Source organism: Quercus suber, unplaced genomic scaffold (assembly GCF_002906115.3).
Source record: "Quercus suber isolate HL8 unplaced genomic scaffold, Cork oak 2.0 scaffold_246, whole genome shotgun sequence".
NCBI classification, from domain to species: domain Eukaryota; kingdom Viridiplantae; phylum Streptophyta; class Magnoliopsida; order Fagales; family Fagaceae; genus Quercus; species Quercus suber.
The window spans coordinates 160,523-179,924 of NW_027069702.1; the positions used below are offsets into that span (position 1 = coordinate 160,523).

General features: G+C 32.1%; 1 pseudogene; it reads left to right on the plus strand.

Moving 5' to 3' along the window:
• Positions 1-19,402, plus strand: part of LOC112001849 (uncharacterized protein At4g37920-like) — a 32,666-nt pseudogene that overhangs the window by 4,532 nt on the left and 8,732 nt on the right.

Consider the following 19,402-nt stretch of genomic DNA (forward strand, 5'->3'; position numbering starts at 1 on the left):
AGATGAACACCGGTGTGGTGCCTGCCACAACGCCTCCGATGCCAAAGTTAGTAAAAGAATGTTTGAACAATGCAATTGGAAAGAACTTAAGAAAATGTCTCAGTGAGTTTTCTGTGTGTATGTACCTGTTCTTCAGCAATGTGGGAGGCTTATATATCCTCTCCTGGCTTCTAGCCGTTGGGTAGTTATGGAGGTTTTTAATGCTCCTTTTCGTAACGCCTGAGGCTCTTTAGTGTGCCATTATTACCTTTCAACGGACTGTACAGTTGTCTCTGGAACCGTTTTGTCTGCATTGAATGGTCCGGATATGTTCGTCAGTAAAGAGTATGATCGACTCACCTAGCCTGAGTATGGAATCGTCCGTGTTAATGGAATCGTCAGTGCGTCCATGAACTTCGTCAGTCCCGTCACCCTCAATTTCATAGAAGCCCTAGAGTGTGGACTCTTTGTCAAAAAATTTCTGTCTTTTTAAAAAACATACACACATTAAAACTTCTGTAGGACCAAAGATATGATAAAACTCTAGCTCCAATGAGCTTTGGGTCTCTTATCAACTCTTGACAAACTGAAACTTACTATTAATTATATTAACTACCACTATGGAAATATAATTGCATTATAGATTTTGTTAAAGAAATTAAATCAGAATTAAGACTCTATTATAAAATCAATTGACCACTCCATGAAAACATCTATAGTGATACAAAATCATAAAATAACTATCACTTTGTAAATTATTATTTTATTTTTTGAATCCCCAGTTTAATTATTTTATTTATTTTTATATTATATGAAATCTAATTTTATTAAATACAAACTTAAGTAACTCTTTACCAAAGTGGCTAGGTTTAACACTTTGCATAACCAATTCTCGTTAAACTTATCTCAATGTTTGAAACTAGGTTATAAGTTATCCTTTTTCTTTTTGGCTTTTATGTACAGTTTTTTAAAATGTTACATTTTTTTAAACATTTTCTCACAATTTCAAAGAATAAGTATACTTTAGCACACTTTTAGTAAAATTATTTTAGCAAAAATCTAAATAATCTGTTCCAAATGGACACGTTGATATGCCTCTTATCGATATTATGGATTTTGTCTTGAGAATATGAGTATTCCCTCAACATTACATGTGATTAGCCAACATACTAAGATTGTGACCATCATTTTGAGATCTCAAACCTAATATATCTTCTTGTTGGTTTAAGTGTAAAAAATGTAGGAACATTCCTCTGTTTTCCTAAATTTTCATGCAATTTCTTGACAACCAAACACATTAACACTTTCTTATTTTTCTATATTAAACCCTTAAATTCATAAATACATTTTACAACTTATCACCCCTATATAATTGAGAAACATCCATATCAACAATAGGCAAAAAGAAATTTGAAATTTTAGAATACAAAAAAATCTAGCAAATTTTCCATCAAGCAACAACTTTTCTAGTAACCAAAAAGAAAGGGCTTCTTATTTCAGGCTAGTGTCTTTGTGTTGGGTTAAATCCAGTAGCTTTGAGGGGGAATGCATTGTAAAAATTCTTAAAAAAAAAAAAAAAAAAATCAAAGTGCGTAGAGAATTACTTGAAATTGTCAGATATATTGTCAAAATTTTATTCTTATACATTGATTTATTTTCTCAATTCACTTTTAATTAATCAAATTATTTATTTAAATTTCTTAGATTTGAATAATTCTTTTATAAATTATTATGTTGATTAATATATACTAATTAGTTTTTGTTAATTTATTTTAATTGACATTAGATATGAAGAAGTAACTTACAATCTATATTTACATCATATTGTATGTGGCAATTAAATTTTTGTTTAATTTTTAATTATTAACACTTATCAGATTAATTTTATTTTCATTTTTATCTCATGGTGAGTATGTATTCGCTAAAACTAAATGAAATGCACTCCTCCTTATTTATCTATAATATTAAATATATAAAAAATCGAAGACGTTGTTTGACTTTTGGTTGATTTCACAACATTATGTCACATAAACTTTAAGTCTTACAATTTTACACGTTACTATCTTTTTAATTAAATTAAAAGTCTATTCTATACTATCACTATACGCCCTTGGTGCGATGATCACTTCACAAGTATAAGTGCTTGTGGGGTGTGGGGAGCAAGGGTCGGAGTTTAAGTCTCCAGGAGGGAGCTTTACACACATATACACATAAATTAGGTTAGAATAGAATTTATATCTTGTATAAAAAAAAAAAGTCTATTCTATACTTTTATCCTTAATTAAAATTAAAATCTTAGTACAACATATTTTCTTTAAATGGTATAATATATAGTTTCATATATCAAAACTTAGGTACAGTACCTTAAGTGCTATTCTTTAGGTTCCGCTTTTAAGATTCAACCATGTGGCTACTTAACTTAAAAATATACGTCCATCCCATCAGAAAAAATCCACATTACAGAATCTTAAAAAGGGAATATATGGAATAACACCTAAGTATTACACCTAACTCTTGCTCATATATAAATGTCTATTGCTAAAATATATAAATTTTCAAATAAAAACATAATTATAATAAATGCCTATTAAGTATTAATAACTATTACAATTATTAAATTTCATATTTATTAAAATAATTAAAACAAGAAAAATTCTTTTTATATAAATATTTTGTGTGTATCACACGGGTTACTGACGAATTTATTCTTATAAATTTATAATAATCAATCTCATTAGGCAGATATGTGACCTAAGAGCAATGGTTTTCCTCACCTCCTGGGCCCAACAATGGACTTGCTGATCAAATCAGTGTCTAACCCTTAACAAACTTTAAAATCAAGAAGAAGAAAAATAAATCAAGGTTAGCATGTCCTCGCCGTTATAAACGATATTATTAAAAATTAAAAACTAGGCCTAAGATCATCCTCGATCAATTGAAGATGATATTTGGGTCTTTCTGCCCCATCTAATCAATGTCAGCTAATATGTATTATTGTTAAAGATGCATTATTAATTTATCATATCATTATGTGACCGTGCCAAATTTTGTCTCACAAATAAGAATTATAAGTTATAATGGTAAAATTATAGAATTACTAACTTGATTAGGACATTTTTAAATCTTAAATCCTAAAATGTAACTTATCAAATTTTTTGTGATATACTATATAAATAAAATAAAAGTTAGGTTTTAAAAATTGTGATTGTGTCAATGACAAGACGCATGTGTGTACAATAAATAACTCAATTATTTTATGATAAAATAAGTAATAAATATTAAAAAAATGCTAGAGTTACAAGCACTCAAAGCATTCGCAGCAGTGGTTGTAAAATTTTAACTATTTAGCTACACAAAAAGTCACTTTATCTATTTTACCTACACACATGCTGCAGCAATAAATCTATTTTAGCTTTCAACATAATAAAATAATATACATATCACAATAAAACAATATAAACACTACAATAAAATAATATATCTTACTACCAAAAAAACAACCACAACACCAACCACAACCACTATCAGCCACATCCACACCCACAACCACCACCACCACCAGCAGTTCACAGCAGGCAAAAAAAAAAAAAAAAAAAAAACCCAAATCTCCAATTTTTTTCTTCAACTTAGACTAAACAAAATAAAAATCACGAGAAACCCACCCGATCGGCGAGTAAGCACTTCGATCGGCGTCAACAATCACGGTTGATCGGTGGCAACACCCACACCCGCCACCACGAAACCCACCCGAGCCACCCACTGATGCCGACGAACCCAGCCACCCATTGACGCCGATCTACCCACACAACCACAACCACCACCACACCACAGCCCACAGCAGAGAAAAAAAAAAAAACCAAGTAAAGCGCGAGATGGGTTGGCAGGGTGGATCAAGGCCGGGGTCTACGGTGTGGATTGACGGCGAGGTTTGCGGCGTGGATCGGCGGCATGGAGGTGGGCTGGCAGCGGTGAGATGAAGTTGAGAGAGGGCTGAGAGAGGTGAGAGTTGAAAGAGGTGAGACTGAGAGTTGATATAGAGAGAGAGAGAGGGGCAATATTTTAATGCGGCCAGAATAAAAAATTAATTTTTTTTATCTATAGATGTGCACTGTAGCAAATCATCTAAAAAAAATAACTATAACTCCACTGCTGGAACAACTTTTTTGTGCATGAGGAGTTAAAATATACCAATATAAATTTTAGCACTACTGCTGCGAATCCTCTGAGCAATCAAATGTATAATTGAATCCTAAAGCTATCACTTGAGTGACAAAAAATTTAATTCCACAACTTACACAATAAGCTTTAATTGTCTACAAATTAGGTGCATGACTAACCTATCAGTCTAGCAAACATTAATTAAACGTGTCAAATTTGTACTAACTAACTCCACAACTTTCCAGCCTGGGGTTTAGTACAAGTGTACAACATTTGCATGTTCCTGCACCACTTTCCAGGCCATTATAAACGTCTCACTCCACCAACGGCAAATTGAATCACGTAAACTCCTCCAGCCACGAACAAGAGTTATGTAACTTGGTAGAGGGTAGTTGTTATGAGCATAACTGTAACTCTAACGCTCTATTTGTTTTGGTAAAAATATTTTTTAGAAAATAAGTTATTTTAAAAAAATACTTTTCGTAAAATTTTTTTTTTTTTTTTATATTTGGTAATTACTTTAAATGAGTTAAAAAATAATTTTTTTAATTTTCTTTATTTAATTTGCTATGAGATAGAGTTGTTTTTCAAAAAAATTTAATAGAAAACAATTTCTAAAAATAAGTTATATTTATTTTGCTGACCAAAAATAATTTTTCTTTGACTTAATTTTTTTTTTTTATACTGCCAAACACTGAAAAACAGAAAAAATTATTTTTATAGATAGTTTTCTATTAAAACAAACAAAGCGTCAAAACTTAGTTTTTGTCACTCAATTCTCAAGTCCCATGTTAACAAGGCATGTTTGGCTGAATTTTTGTTTTCACTCTTTATAACTCAAAACTCTAAATTTTGAATTTGAGTCACCGAAAATGAGAACATATTTTGGAAGTTTTCAACTTATGAAAAACAATTAAGCTAATTAGCATGTTTCTCGTTGCTTAATTAGGATGTTAAAATTATCATTTTTGTATTGAGAAAGTTTGACTATGAACTTGATTGTAATAAATTGCTATAATTCTCACTAAAAAAATAATTAATATTGCTATATATTTTAAAAATTTATATATATAACGGCTTTATATTTATGTTAGGAGTACTAACAAATTTTGTATTTCAATATTCTCGGTTGCTCCCATGTTAAAGTGAATGCTCTTATTCTCGGTTGCTTCTATCTTAAAGATGAAATTACCACCAAAAAAGAAAAAAAGAAAAAAGAAAAAAGAAGAAGATGAAATTACCAAATATGCTTGCTGAAAAATTGACTAGAGTTTTTTTTTTTTTTGGCTAATCACAATGTAACATTCATGTCTCTTGCTCCTTTTTTAGTCACATTACATTACATGTGTTCTTGGAGATTTATATTAAACTTAAAGAAACATTATTTAAATAATGTTATTTTATTTTATTTATTTATTTTTAAAATAACGTTGTTCCATCCATAAGTAATATCAACTTGATAAGTTCATCATTATATTTTTTCTAGATCATAACTTGATTGCAATCATTATTGAACATGTTCTTGATGAAGTTTCTCATTTGTGCAACTTAATAGTAAAATTATCAAACATTTTGTTTCTTTTTTGCTAAACAAAAACCAGCTAGAGGTTCCCCACTCTTCGTTGATTAGTATTTTTCAAGAATCATAGAAGGAAATGCTTAAACTAAAAACTAGCTATATGTTTGGAAACTCGGGAACATAACAATATATTTATATATTTATTATTTATTTTATTTTATTTTACTAAAGGAGTGCTTCACATACCCAACCATAATGAAAACTTCAAAAGATAAAAATTACAAATATAAATTGTCAAAATCTAATCGAATGAGTTGAGACTTACCCGCACATTGAGAAGGTTCACGAGTAGTTTAGAATAAAGACAAAGCTAAAGCAAGAGTCCACAAACACACCAAAACATGAGCAAAACAAAAACAAAAACTTATACATATACAAAAACTAACAAAATAAATCAACAATTAATAATTTAGAGAAACAAAAAACAACTAATTGAGTAACAATATACTTTAATAACATAAATTTAAATGTTTATATACAAAAATTCACAAAGAAGAACAGATTTAATAGATTTTAAAAGGAAATTATAAAGTTATTTTATTTTGCACTTTTATTTTTGATTTATAACACTAATTTTTATCATTTTCTGCCCACCAACTTATATGTATAAGAGAGAGTTTGGATACAGCTGAAATAGCTTGTGTTTGCGTTTTCTGTAGGTTTCATGCACTGTTCACGGAATTTGCAAGTACAAAATTTGACAAAATCAACTATAAAACTGAGTCCCACGGCATTATTCACACATTTAAAAATTATTTTGTTGCAGTGTTTTCAGTTTTCAGTAATAAGCGGCATTCAAACAGATCATAAATGTTAGTGAATGACTAATGTTTTAGCAGAAAAATCTTACAATTGTGATTGGAAAAAAAAATTTATTTATAACTTGAATTGGAAAAACGCAAAAGAAGTTTGAAATGAAATAAAGATAAAGCATTAAAGCTAATAAAATAGTTTGAATGACATTGCCGTTGATATTATCTTGAAAATATTACTGTTTACCAATCTTCTCAATGTGATGCTAACATATACAGAGAGAAATATCTTATGATTTAACGAAAAAGAAGATTCACTATTTAGAAGGCACTCAATCATTTATCCTTCTCAATTGAAAATAAGCAAGGCTATTACTATTTCAGTCGTAAATAAAAAAATATATGTGAGTGCCATAATCTACAAAAATTATTCTTTTCTATCAATATATTTAACATTGTATAATTGGAGGATAACCATGACGACTTGTATTCACCTTAATTTTGAATGTCAATAAGTATTATTATTATAATTAGCAATAGGGGTTGCCATAATTTTGGATCATCTCCTTTACCTTTCTTAATTTGTATCATTTAAAAAAAAAATTAAAATTATTGTCTTGGTAAATTTTATTATATACTAATTTGGGGTAGAGATAATTCATGTAACTTTGCTTTAGATAGACAATGACTTTGATGTTGATATAAATGGAAGATGGACTAATAGTCTCAAGGTGATGGTCATCTGGGTGGTTTTTTTTTGCTTCTAGTTTAAAATAAATGTTAGTGTCAAAAAGTATGTGCACATATATAGGAGCGCACACATGCATGCACAAAGACGCAACTAAAAATAAATATAAATGGAGTCAAAACATAACATATGCTTATACACGAACTAGCTAACTAGATTCAATAATTAACGAATAATAGAAACAAAAATTGTTAATATATATGTTAATCAATTAAATTTAAATGTTTATAAAAAAATTTCATGAAGAAGAAAAAAATTAATGAACTTTAAAAGATAATTATAGAGTTATTTTATTTTCTATTTATTATCTTTAGTTTTAAAATCTTACTTGTAATTTACAATTTTTGCTCACTAACTTATAAGTTTAAATCTTAGTGGTATATAGCTACAAAGTTTATTTACCTTATAAACAGTTGGAGAGTTTCCTTAACCGCTAGCTTTGTTGGGCTTTTTTATTTATTTATTTTTTAATATTATTATATATATATATATATATATATATATATATATATATTTATAAATTTGACACAAGTACATCTTGTCAAACACAAACCCAAACTCAAACAACCCAAACCACATGAGTTCAAGTACATGACTAAATTGATCGATACTTACTTTGTCAACCTCAACCTCAATATATAAATAGTGCACTAAAATATCTCAAAATGTAGCAAACTAGAAATATAAGATGTAATACAAATCCTTTGTACCACATTTCGTATTCCACTTTTTGTTCCACCAATTACATATATATAGAGATAGGTTCAAGTTATACCTGGTGTAACTCTAAAGAGTTATACTTTTTTTAAACTATTGGATTTAAGTAGATCCAACGAAAAAAAAAAAAAAAAAAAAAAAAAAAAAAAAAAAAAAAAACCTCATTATTGCAATATTCTAATTAATCTCATTTATTATCCCTTATTTAATACATTCTATACTTATTTCTAAACCCAAAAAAATTTATACGTTTGACTCTTTCTCTTTCCACGCACATCTCTCTCTTTTTCTCTTTGCACGTTTCTCTCTCTATCTCCTCCACGGCTAGGTCACCGACAGCAAAAAAGAACAGAAAAAAAAGAAAAGGCCACGACTTGCCTAACTTTGATTAATAACAAAACTATTACTATGCCATTTTGCCGTTATGGATGAGAATCAATTATGCATAAATACACATGGTTTTGCTATGCTGTTTTATTGCTTGGTCCTTTGACATGTAGATGATAATTATAGTTGGAACCAATTATGCATGAATACCCCTGGGTTGATTTGTGGGTGTGGATAAGAAAGTATCTTATTTACGCAATTTTTTAATAAAAAACTCATGAAAAATGATTTGCTTACCTCAAGTACTTTTCAAATTGGGATCTCCTTTTATTTTTAATGAGAAAAAAGCCCACTATCACTTGTTATTACGTATTTAAAATAAAATGAGATGTTCAGTTAAAAAAGTACTAAAGGTAAGTCAAACCCCAAGAAAAAAATAAGGATGATTTTGCAATTACTAGAGAATTGGAGTATAGGATTTCTTAACTATTTAATATTTATTTAGGAGTCTAATATAAATTTTCTGAAGAAGCAATTGAAGTTTGGGGTGACAAAACCTTAACTGGTATTTTATAGCTGTGGGGCCTGTTAGTTAAAAAGGTATAGTAATCTCTCAGAAATGGGCTCGGGGCCCAAAGGCCCAATCCGAGAACCGTAGTAATCCGAGGACAGCCTAAAAAGTTTTATTCTTATCAAATGGGTGGTATGAAAGAAACGAGTAGATATTATATACAGCGGCATAACACACGTCCGAGGACACCAAAGTCCGAGGTCAAGGTAACCTTCATGTTAGCGGAAAACCCCACCAAGTTGTATCTGAACTGGAAATTGGATATAGCTTAGGAGGCGTCGGGGAAGGTAGCAAATATCTTTTGAGGCCATCACCTCCACATTAAATGCTTTCCAGCTAACAGTCTGGCCGCATTAATGTGGAGGTGATACCTGAACAGTAACTAGGCAGCTTTATGGCCACTAAGCTGAAGGTTCCGGTAGGTACTGGATGGGACAGAAAGGAGCTCCCAGGATAAGAACTACACGTGTACGATGGAAACAGGGGGAGAACGGAGTATATAACATAGGAATGAAGAAAACAAAAAAGGGAGAGAGACAAAAAAGGAAAAAGAAAAGGAGAAAAAGAAAAAGAAAGAGAGAGACCAATTGAAAGAGAGCCGAGGATAATTTTCCTCAGAGAGCGAATCGAAAGTATCCCTTATTGATTGATGAGTAGAACCCTTCCTGAAAAACAGTACTAGTTCTTGGACCCATACTCTAAAAATGTATTGTTTGGGTTTATTGGGCTGAAAACCCATCACTCAAAGTCAATCCAAACTGGGTCCCTACAATAGCCTTAATATTGTTTTTCTTCTTAGTTTTACTATTATCAGTACTTTTAATTTTTGAGTGTCTATTTATCAATCAGACTTTTAGTTAGAAATTTTCATCTCAGAGAGTACACTGTAACAAAGCAGTACTTTAGAATTCAAATTTTTAACTGCTACTTTACAATGGTTAGTTTTCAAGAGTTTTAGTCAGTCTCAAAGAGTTCTTCATACCTTAGGAAAATTTCAACAACAAATTACTGAATTGAACTTGATTTTTATCTTTTAACTTGTAGAAAAAAATTGACTTACATAACTATATATATGAAGGTTTATTAAAAAATATTTTTATTGCCAATTGAAACCCTTGGACAAGGATCTGTATCCAGCTTCATGAACGACCCAATACGTGCTAAACCTCTATATTATTAAACTTTTTTAGAGCAGGATATAAAAGGGGTGAACCTAATAAATAAAAATAAACATACTGCACATGATTGGGCCCAGAGAGGACTGGAATTTAATTTTTTTTTTTAAAATACATAATTTATTCTAGTATAACAATTTACTGAGTCACTTTGCAAAGAAATAAAACTCACTTGAAGTTAAGAGTGTACTTCTAGTAAAATAAAACAGAAATACCTTGAGATGCTCACTATTATAGCCGTAAATCGGGAGAAAAGTTCTAATACAAATGCATACAATAAATTCCACTCAAGAGATGTTATAAGTTAATGGTGAACTCTAGTGTTCCGTTTGGATTGAGGAGCCTAATTTTTTGCCAATTCTACTTTACTTCCTTTCACTTTCCATTCCTCCACCTCAATCCAAACAGCCCAAAATAGTAACAAAATTCATTAGTTTTACAATATCAAGATCTTTTGAAAGATGCAAAACTTCAATCTTAGAATTTAATTTGATTACTTGGTATGGACAGCATTTAAAAGTATAATGGTTCGTTATTTCCTTTGTAGATTGTATGGATGAATTTTTTATGGATGTTGTTGGAAATGAATGGATGATTTGTTTATGAATGTGGTTGGAATTGTATGAATGATTTGTTTATGGAAGTGGTTGGAAATGAACAAGTTAATGTAATGGCAAGTAACAATTGGTGACGAAATATTTTGTCATCTTATATGGTCAATTAAAAAAAATTACAAATGAAAAATCATTGGTTTGGTGACGCAAAATATTAGGTGATGAAAAAGTTTTGTCACCTATTATTTTTATTGGTGACGAAAATATTTCATCACTTATCATATTTTTATTGGTGACGAAAAATTTTCGTCACCAGGACATTCTGTGACGGGGCTTTGTTGACGAATGAGGTTTCGTCACCATATGTCTTTGGTGACGAAATAAGGACATGTGGTGATGAAACATTTCGTCACCATAGCCCACTTTTGTTGTAGTGGTGAACCTTGCCAATAAGCTTACCCTTTATTGGCAAGGTTCACCTCTTCACACTATATCTTTTTTTAAGGGTCTCTTCACACTATATCTGATCCAGAGTTTCAAAGCTGAAATAGGGGCCATAATATCTCAATTTTTTTTTTGAGAAAGTATATTATCTCAAGTTAAGATTTAACACTTAATTATAATATCATCACATCATGAAAATTAGATATAAGATTTAAGGAAAAAATAAAATTCAAGTAAATCAGTAAGTAAATATACTAGAAACACATCATTAATTCATTGTAATTAAGATGGATGTCACGCTTTGTTGTTATTCAAGACTTGTAAAAGCTTTATCAGAAACTGATTAGATCACATCGACGCAAAGCGCTAAAGTACCCATTATTGATTTAATTTAATATCGGGTGGAACTTCGAATACTTAGGTATGTAAGATGATAGATTTCTCTACAAAAAGAAGAGAAAAAAATCATTATCTCAAAATAATTTAACGAAATGTATGCAAAAAAAAAAAAAAAAAATCATCTTTAGAAATAGTTGAGAACAAAAGAGCTAGCATAATGTGCATGACAACTTACAGTACTTTGGTCCCTTTGGAAGTCCAATTGTTACATCCTCCAAGTGGTCTCGAAACACCCTTAATTAGGACCTAAAATCAACCACAGAAATTGCTTAATGACCCACCAAAAAAAGAGATATTACAAATCAAGATAACACCCCGTGAACCACTATGAGCCAGCACCGAAAGTCACTTGAACTTAAACCTTTGTCAAATATTGTATGTGGTAGACTTGAAAATAATTCGTTAACTATATTCAGATTTACCTAGGGAAATTGTTAGGTCCATAGTTACAGGTTGAAAAACCGTGAACTGCATCTTGTCTTGCAAGTTGTTTTTTAGAGTGTAGATGATGTACACGACTTGCTCAGAACTACTGAAGAAGATTGAAACTTCTGAAATCTCAACACTAACCTCGACGCATAGCCAGTTAATACGTGCATAATTTAAGTTGGTTGATCAAGACCCATGGTTTTAGAATTGAAATCAAGCCTAACAGGTTGTCCAATCTTTAAAATTTCGTGACCTAATTGCTAGGGTATATAAGGACTGATATATGACAACTAATTAGAATTTTGGAGAGCTGCATGTTGTGCGCCTAGGAATCCTCTATATAACTGTGTTCTCTCAAACTATCAATTGCAGTGGCAGCTCCACGTTATGGTGAGGGGCTTGAAAAATAAATAAATATATGTGTCCCTACACACACACACACACATAATTTTTTAAATATCTTTTTTTTTTTTTTTTTTTGTCTATCATAAATAAAAAATAAACACCCTAAATTTTTTTTTATGAGACTGATTTAGGGAATTAAGCCCAACATAATTAAAATTTGGCATCCCTTAACAATATCCTTGGCCCTTGTAAACAAAAAGAAAAAACCCAATAACAAATTTTATTTAGGCTAAAGTGCACCTCTTAAGTTTGGGGAACTTTGGATTTGACACTCTTAAATTTCAAAATTTGAATGTAATCTCTTAAAGTTATATTCTGTTTGCATTAGCAGTCCCTTCATCTACATTTTTCATTAAATGCCACATAAGATTGTCATGTGTGTTTAATTCGTCCAACAAAATGACTCCACATGGTAAAATGAAAATGACAACCCATAATGAAAATGATGTGACATCATTTTATTGGGTGAACTAAATATTTGTAACAGGCTTATGTGGCACTCAATGAAAAATATAGATTGAGGGGTTGCTGGTGCAAACAAAATATAATTTCAGGGGATAAAATTTAAATTTGGAAACTTTTGGGTTCTTGTCCCATAAATGTAAGTCTTGTGATGGAATCATGTAAAACTCTCTAATTTTGTTTAATTTTAATATTGTTTAATTTGATGTAACTCTTTAGAGTTACACATTTTCTTCACCATCAGATTTAAATAGATCTAACGGTAAAAAATATGAACCCGTTAACGCTGATTATCATATCATTTATTATCCCTTATTTTTTGAATTTCCATATCTATCTTCAGACTTCTTTTTTTTTTTTTTATACAAGATAGAATTTCTATTATAACCTAATTTAAGTGTATATGTGTGTGAAACTTCCTCCTAGAGACTTGAACCTTGACTCTTAACCCCCCCCCCCCCACTCCACAAGCATTTATACTTGTTGAGTGATCACCGCACCAAGGGTGCACGGTGGTCTATCTTTACTCCTGAAAGAATCCAAGTGTATAATAAAGAGGAGAAAAGATGGATATCCCTCGATCCAAGTTGAGAGTTCCCTTCACTCCTTCGCATGATTAGCTAGAGCATATGCTAACTTATTACACTGTTTAGAAATTGTCTTATATGATATATGTCTTGCCTAATACACAAAAGCGTAAATTTGCTCTAATACATCCGAAATCTCCTTCAAGCATGGTTCCTCCAAGTGAATTAATGCTAACAACTATGAGTTGGCAAACTCCTCCAGTTCATGATAGAAGTATAGCGCTCTCAACAGATCGTGGTAGCCTGTAGCCATCCACAGTGGGTCTCCTTGGCAAGGAATTTAATTTAGTATGGACTATAATAAGAGAACTATGAATATCTCTAACAATAATACCCAAACTTGCAGAATTGGTGGTTTTGAAAAAGGCTAGTGCCATATTCACCTTAAGATGAGGAGAAACAGGTGGCTGTAATTGCCATGGTTTAGGAGATGCAGTTGTTGGCTTACATTGCAAAACCTAAATATTTAATGGTCCTAAATTGAAAATTTCATCTAAAGAAATCCAAATTGCATTGAAAGGTTTCTAATGTTCAGAATTTGAAAAAGAAAAAGGAAAAAAAAAAAAAAAGCATGATTAACTACATATTAGCAAAACTTAGAGCAATTGAAGCTTATGCTTTGCTTGGTTGGGACTTGTGAGAACAATGAATGGCCGTTGTTTGGGTATAATATAGAATAGACCTGAATTTTTTTGAAAGGCAAGTCAATTTCATTGTAATCAAACCAAACATCAGTACATGGTAATACTATGATGGAAGGTCCTTCCATACAATTAAATCAAGAGCCAGTTCATGGGCCACAACATTGCCTTGGCATTTAACATGACTAAAATGATGCTAACCCATTGTTACTGCTAAGACTGTCGTTTCTCGGATAACATATCCATAGCTAAATTGGTTAGGCTATGTTCGGATAGAACTTTATTGACAACAGCCAAGTCACCTTCGAACAATGCTCTATCCATCCCCAAATCCTCAATGATCATGACTACTCTTCTTGCAGTGGTGCTTCCACGCATTCCACTGATGAAGGTAACTGTACTCTCTGCATCATTGCTGCCATGACCTCTCCCTTGTCATTCCGTATTGCTACTTTAGTCTAGCTGCTTGAATTTCCTGAAAAATAGCATCATTGAAGTTCACTTTATAATGGAGGACAAACCTGAAATAAGTGGGAATAATCAGCAAAAATCATCAATAGCATCCATCAAATTTTCATAATTATCAAAATCAATATTGAAAACAATAGAAGAAATTGATGCCATCTTACTTCATTTAAACCAAGGGCAGGGGGGTGTACTCAGCAAAATCATCAAATTATTTCAGCAAAACAAATCTTATGTTGTATAGGCATGATAATAAACAATAAATAATCCAAACAAAAATAGAGGATAACAACATAAAATTTTACCAATCTTTTAATTTTTACTAATTCCAATTTCTACCTGTTAGAAATACTAAATGTAATTGTATTGTATTTCATAATGAAAGAATGTACATAGGTGCCTTTATATAGGAGGCATATGTGTGCAGTGCAAGTAAATATGTGTGTAGTACAAGTAAATATGTTTGTTATACAAGTAACCTAACTGGGCCTAAAGCCCACAATATATTATACATGTTAACAGCCCCCCTCAAACTCAAGGTGGATGTGAGACCAGCTTGAGGTTGTTGATGTGCATGAAATATATACAATAAAGTACTCACATATCTACATATTTGGCCTTACTTTTATGTTATTTTGTGACTGATTATATAATATCTTTGTGTTGCAGGTAACAAGGGCTTTACATGCAAAGTGGGGCTAGGCCAATTGAATCAAGCCAGTTTACATCCAGCCAGGCATGAATATTAAATTTAAGTCCAATTGGAGTAAGGAATCAAAGGAAATTTGCACCAAATCCAAGTCCAATTCGGATTAGGATTCCAGCCTGCACATCAGTTAGTATTTTTAGTATAACTTTCGGCTCAGATGTCCAATTGAGATGATTCAAGTTGGGCTGGAAAGTTAACTTAAAGGGCTACAACTTTGTAATTTACCAGAAGCCCTAATTCTGATGTTAAGTGAGCCTAAATAGTCGGTTAAGTAAAGCCTAAAAGTCTGGGATTTTCTCCAAACGGGAATTCAACTTGTAATAGGATTCATTGACCTATTTAAAGGCTTTTTAGGGCAAAATTCAGGGGGGTCTGAGGCTAGTGCTAGGGCTGTGATGCAAAACAGAAAATTGGAGCAAAAGGCAATGCCGCATGTGGCTTCTCTGTAGCTTTTCTCCATGATAGCATTGTGACTATTCATTTCTCTATTTTATTTGTCTAGTTTAATGTTTAGTATTTTATTCTTTTGTTTTATTTCAATTACCATGAGTAGCTAAATTTATAATTAGGGTTGAGGATGAAACCTTGTTAAAGATTATTAGTAATATTTATGTGATTTAATTTTTCCCACAATAGTTGTTCTTTAATGATTTAAATTGTTCTTGCTTCATATCAATTGACTAAGATGGGATTCTAGATATGAGTTCAATCATGTTTTTCAACCTATTTAAAGGCTTTTTAGGGCAAAATTCAGGGAGGCTAGTGCTAGGGCTGAGATGCAAAACAGAAAATTGGAGCAAGAGGCAGTGCCGCATGTGGCTTCTCTGTAACTTTTCTCCATGATAGCATTGTGACTATTTCCTTCTCTATTTTATTTGTCTAGTTTAATGTTTAGTATTTTATTCTTTTGTTTTATTTCAATTACCATGAGTAGCTAAATTTATAATTAGGGTTGAGGATGAAACCTTGTTAAGGATTATCAGTAATATTTATGTGATTTGATTTTTCCCACAATAGTTGTTCTTTAATGAATAAATTGTTCTTGCTTCATATCAATTGACTAAGATGGGATTTTAGATATGAGTTCAATCATGTTTTTCTCATGATTTAGGATTTGTCTTAATTAATTGAATGCTTGGTTTATTAATTCTTGATTATAGAATTGGATATCGTTTGTGATTTGTCTGTCAATGGATACAAGTTATGATTTGATTTTTAGAATTGGATATATCTTGTAATTTGTTTGGCTATGGATACAATTGATGATTTGGTTTTATACTTAAGAAGCGAAGAAGAACATGCCTTTGATTTTTAAAATAAGGATTTTAACGAGAATATTTTCCATGATAGCAAGATTGATTTCTAGATTATTATGTAGTGAGGTGGAAAAAATTAATGATCATAAATATATGCTGATATGACTTGCAAGGCGAATTCCAAAACCTTAATTCCTTTCCCTTGATTGTTTACATCGTTTTATTGCTTTATATCTTTTGCTTAGTTTAACTATTTGCTTAATTTTATTATTTGCTTAGTTTATTTAATTTCAAAACAACCAATTTTAAATTAAACTAGATTAGGATTAATTTGGTTAAGATTTGATTTAATTTTCCTACATTCATTCAAGTCCCTGTGGGTTCGACCTCGTTCTTGTCAAACTATACTTCGGTACGGTTCGTACACTTGCGAGTATTTTAAAATTTCACAACAGTCCTTATCCTACTTCAACCATCTCTCAGTGAAGGGCTCGATTAGGATCAACCGTCATTGCCAAACCCTAATTGACAATGTTGTTCTGAGATTGCATAGAAAGGATGAAAGGGCTTGCTCTTTCGCCCATAGGAACATTGTGTTTTATGAGAAGGCCTTTCAAGTGAGCTTAAGATTCCCTATGTAGCTCTTCGCTTGTGAGTTATTAGATTGCCTACATTAGCCCATGACCAGTTACCATAAACATCTTGTATGTCTTGATAGAGTGTATGGCGATCTAGCAAGATAGCAATAATAGTCAAGATCAGCTCACAATGGATGAATTTCCTTTTTGCTACAAACCCCGTGAGGTGTTGGCTGGTTATTGGCGTTTCGCCGCACGTGGCAAAAAAATACGTATTTTGACGGATCTTCCCTCATCTAATAGGGATTAGAATGAGAGTTTCTTCTTTCTGTGAGAGAGGCTCCCTTGGGAGGTGCAGGGTGGAAGAAGATTTTATATGCATCAGTTATTTTTGGGTGTTCCTTGTGTCATATTTTCCCCCATTTTTTGTGTGTTGGCCACACTACAAAACGTGGGGGTCTTAGGCCGCGTTTGAAAAAACACGGCTACAGGCTAGCTATAGCCGTGTGTTTAAAACGCGGCTTTAGTTTGGGATGGGGCCGCGTTTCTTAAACGCGGCTTCAAATTTTGCCTATAGCTGTAGGTTAAAAACGCAACTTTAGGCAAAGTATAAATAAAACCCCTAAAACTATCAGACCCTTTGTTCGCCTAGACGCCTCGTTCTCCAATCACTCTTGCTCTCACTTTCACTTACTCACTCTCTCTCTCATTCACCAGTAGCCTCGACTTTCCGATCATTGGGTCCACCACCACCGGTATTAGCAATTCTAGCACTAGAACACAGGCCCAGCCCAAATCGTTCCCTCTCTCACTCTTCTCCATCCTCTTGTCCACTGGAAACACCTTCGATATCGATTCGAGCACGAACCTTACCGGATCAAGGCACTACGCTAAAGCCAAAGGCATCTGAGCTTTCAACAACTCCAACTCCTTCTTCTTCCCAATCACAAACCTCCAAAACCCTAGCATGTCCATTTTCACACAAAACGACTTCAGCACAAGCAATAGCCCCTCGCCGTCATTGACCTCGCCGTTCTCGTTCTCATCACCAAGCCAAGGCAAGTTCTCTCTCTCTTAACCTGAATGTAGCTTCAGATCTTCATAATTTGTGTGAATATTTCATTCTTTGCATTTTTACTTTTTGATTCTATTATTGTGATCCAATTTTATTATTATTTTTTTAATTTTTTTAAAATTCTCATTCTGCATTTCTATTGTCAATTTGTGAATTGAATAAATGAATCGCCTTGGAATTTGGATCTAATTGGAATTATGCAATTCTGTTACCTAACATCAGTGTAGCTTGATCTAGGTTTTACAAATTCAGATTTAGTTTCTTCACCGTTGAATCGGGCTGTGTCAGATAGGGTTTTCCCCTGATCAGATTCGGGTTCAGCTCGACAAGACCCATACTCCAACTCCAACTACAAAAGGAGAAGTATTACAAATCACAACTTCAAATCCCACACTGCCCATTTCAACCCCAAAAGCACAACCAGTGAGTTTTTTACTTTATTTATTTGCTGTGCTTTTTTGCTCTCACTTTCTTTCTTTTTTAATTTCTGAGAATTGGGTTAACTTTTCTTTGTCAATTTTATGTCTTTCTTGTAAACAAAAACAAAATAATGCATAAAAAATCAATGATTGACTACTTAGTACTTTCCAATGTTTTATGGGCAACTGAAGAAAGGTTAAAGACCAATGTTAGTGTTTTGTGTATAAGGGATTTTATGGGTTGTTCTTAATTGCTATTTGTAGTTCTTTTTTTTTTTTTTTTTTGGGTCTCTCATAGAAAAAGCCAAAAAAAAAAATGATGTTCAGGTGTTCAAGCCAGTGATATAGCCACTGCTCAAGAGTTGTTCTTAATTGCTATTTGTAGTTCTTTTTTTTTTTTTTTTTTGGGTCTCTCATAGAAAAAGCCAAAAAAAAAAATGATGTTCAGGTGTTCAAGCCAGTGATATAGCCACTGCTCAAGTGGAAGAGTGGGTTGAGGTTGAGGTTGCTGAGGGTTATACTTTAACTCAATTCATTGATAAGATTATTGAGGTCTTTCTAAAGGAGAAGCCACAATCAAAGGAATGGAGGAAGTATTTGGTGTTTAGGGAGGAGTGGCAAAGGTATAGGGAAACCTTCTACAATCGGTGTCGTTCGCGGGCAGATGCAGAAGGCGACCCTACTATGAAGCAAAAATTGATTTCACTAGGAAGAAAAGTGAAGAAGGTAGAACAATGTCTTTGTCTTTCATATATTGCAATCATTCTTTGTTTTTGTTGCTCAAAGAAGTTTAGGAAAAGCAAAAAAAGAAGAGTTTTGTCAACCAGATTTTATAGGTTAATTTAGTTTCTATATGTATATATATATATATATATATATAATTAACCAGGTAATGGGACACAAGCAATTAAATTTCGAGTTTAAGCCTTTACTTTTGTTAATTTTGCAACTATAGACGACTAAATTTCTCGGT